Here is a 3,460-nt window from a genome sequence, read left to right as displayed (position 1 = left end):
AGGTGGCTGGGGCAGTGGTCAGCACATTGGACTCGCATTCGGAGGACAGTGGTTCAAACCCACGTTCGACCATCACATTTAGGTTTTCCGTGATTTCCCTAAATCGCTACGGGAAAATGCCGGGATAGTTCCTTTGCAAAGAGAACGGCCGATTTCTTTCTTCATCCTTTCGGAACCAGAGCTCTTGGTCCGTCCCGTCTCTAATGACCACGCTGCCGACGGGACGTTAAACCTTTATCTTCCTTCCTTCCTTCTTCTCTGCATTCCCGGCGCTCCACGTCTCATTTCCGTACATTGCTGTGTTCCCGATACCGACAGCGCTCTTCTGTTTATCGAAGATAGCTTTCATTCACCTTTGCGTGTTTAATTCCGACACCTCACTTCCGCCGGCCGAAGTGGCCGTGCGGTTCTAGGCGCTGCAGTCTGGAACCGCGAGACCGCTACGGTCGCAGGTTCGAATCCTGCCTCGGGTATGGATGTGTGTGATGTCCTTAGGTTAGTTACGTTTAACTAGTTCTAAGTTCTAGGGGACTAATGACCTCAGAAGTTGAGTCCCATAGTGCTCAGAACCATTTGAACCACCTCACTTCCGCCACGCTGCATAGTCTTCTGCCACTACTGTGTCGTCCCCAGTCATCGTTCTCCTCCCTAGCACTCATCGGCGGCATCGAGTGAAAAACACCGTCTGGATAGCTATTGTTTCTATTAATGATGATGTGTGTCGATCTGAGTGGCAGATAAGGTTCACATATTAGGTGGGGAAAGGAAGGACGAGGCGCGACAGTAAAAAAGCGACACAAGTGTAACACTACAAATAACACCGACCTACTGCCATACTCGGGCACTTTCCTAGCGAATCCGTACGGATTAACAGGTACGTTTTCGTTCTTTTTCTGAAATATTTCCACATGCTTCACATTGCCAGGAAGTGAAAGGCTAGAAAAGTTTAATCCCTTTGCATAAGGAAGATCATTACAGATGTAGCACGCACCATCAATTTCTGGGTACGAACAGCATACAACTGGTCACTTCAAGCAATATGGCGGCATTTTTATTTCCGATTACTTTTGGTAATTAAATGTGTGATCCTACATAAAATCCTTTATTTGTACTTACATTAAAGCAAAGTTTCAAAATTTCTTTTAGCACCGTACTGGAACCGCAAACTTGGAAAGTTTCCAGATTTTCTAATAATTAGAAGGTAACATTCGTTAAATACCATTCATTGATGTCATCAAACAGCGATGGAGAGACGCTGCCGCTCTTTACGTACAGGGTGCCCATAAGTAATGTTCCAGTAGCAAGACCCTGCAGAAAGAGGACCACTGCTCACAATGACGTCACATTTGAACAGCGTATTATCGATGCAGGAGGTAACGTCGCGTACACAAAAAAATTAACGAAAATTTTAGCAGCGCATAGCGCTGTAAGCGTCTTAACGTAAATGGGCTCATGTGAATGATCTCACAGTTTTGACTAATTAGATTGAATAGCTACTTTTTCCACCTTACATATATCTTTTCTAAATCATTTTGTGATTTTGTTTTGATCTTCTGATAGTTTTACTAAACGGTCAATTACAGCATCATCTGCAAACAATCTAAGATGGCTGCTCAGAATGTTTCCTAAATCCTTTATGTGAATTAGAAACAGCAGAGATATTCTAACGGTTCCTTGGGAGACGCCAGGTATCATTTCTGTTTCACTCGATGACTTTCCATCACTTGGTACGAACTGTGACATTTCCGACAGGAAGTCACGAATCGTACAGCTGAGGCGATACTCCATCGGCACGCAGTTTAATGAGAGATTGCTCTTGAGGAACGGTGGCAAAAGCCGTCTGGAAATCTAAAAATATGGAATCAATTTGACATCCCCTGCCGATAGCACTCTTAACGTCATGAGTATAAAGAACTAGTTGTGTTTCACAAGAACGATATGTCCGTGCTGACCGTTACCTTCGAGGAAATTCATAATGCTCGAACACAGTACCTGTTGCAAAATACTGCTGCAAATCGACCTCAGTGATACGGGTCTGTAATTCAGCTGAGTACTCCTATTTCCTTTCTTGGGTATCGGTGTGACTCACACATTTCTGTCTTGAGCTGTGACTCTTAGTCGAGCGAAAGGTTGTATATGAATGGTAAGTATGGGGCTATTGTATCAGCATATTCTGAAACTGACCGAATTGGTATACAGTCTGGGTACGAAGACTTGCATGTATTAATTGAATGAAGATGAATGCTACATCGTGGATATCTGCACTCTAACACAGATAAAAGACAACCACGAAGGAGTTACCCAAATTGAACGTAAGTCGGTAGATGTGATGTACATGTACAGACAAACAAATGGTTACAATCCAAAAAAATTGGATGATATGTACTTCGGCATGGGATCTCATTGACTGGAGTACAGTTGCCTCAGCGATTGGTCCCACTTCGAGGTTAGGTGCGATGACCAGTGAGGCGTCCCAGACAGCTGTGGGATACGAACGTGACTGTTGTCCACCATAAGGGCCAACAGCCAGGAGCGATGGTTTGGGGTGCCACTTCATTTCATAGCAGGACTCCTTTGGTTTGTCATCCGCGGCACCCTTGTAGAACAGCGGTACGTCGACGGTACTCTACTGTCCGCTTTGTTGCTCTTCGTGCCATGCTATCCTGGGCTCACATTTCAGGACGATAACGCCTGCCCTCACAAGGCGACAGTTTCTACTATTCGTCATCGTGCTTGCTGAACCCTACCTTGGCCAGCGAGGTTCCGAGATCCATCCCGAATTGAGAATGTTTGCAGCATTATGGGCAGGGCCAACTCGTGATTTCGGCAAGCTAACAGGCCAACTGGACAGAATTTGGGATGATATGTCCCAAAATGACATCTAATAACTTTGGCAATCAATGGCAACCCAAATAACTGCTTGCACAAGGGCCAGTGGTGGATCAACTCTTATTGCGTTGCTGAAGTTGTGAAGCTTTTTTCTTGAATAAATCATTCAATTTTTCTGAAATTACAATAGTTCGTTTGTGTGTTAATGTGCATCACATCAACCTATTTCCGTCCCATTTGGATAATCCCTTCGCGGCGCGTCTTTATATATATATATATATATATATATATATATATATATATATATATATATATATATATATATAGTCGTGATGACTGGGTGTTGTGTGATGTCCTTAGGTTAGTTAGGTTCAAGTAGTTCTAGGTTCTAGCGGACTGATGACTATAGATGTTAAGTCCCATAGTGCTCAGAGCCATTTGAACCATTTTTTTTAGTATACTTTTGAATTACAAATGTTGGCAGCTGTTATCGGCTGGCATTCTGGAGTATTTACTTCCTAACTGTAGAAAGACAGGTCAGATATCTTAAGCCACAGGTGAGGAAAATTACCTTTCTGAAACGTACACAGTAGTAACCATCCTTGGCAACGCTCTGGTCTCCCTCAAAATT

The sequence above is a fragment of the Schistocerca cancellata genome, chromosome 10 (assembly GCF_023864275.1).
Source record: "Schistocerca cancellata isolate TAMUIC-IGC-003103 chromosome 10, iqSchCanc2.1, whole genome shotgun sequence".
Lineage (NCBI taxonomy): Eukaryota > Metazoa > Arthropoda > Insecta > Orthoptera > Acrididae > Schistocerca > Schistocerca cancellata.
Note: the sequence above shows the minus strand (reverse complement) of the source record.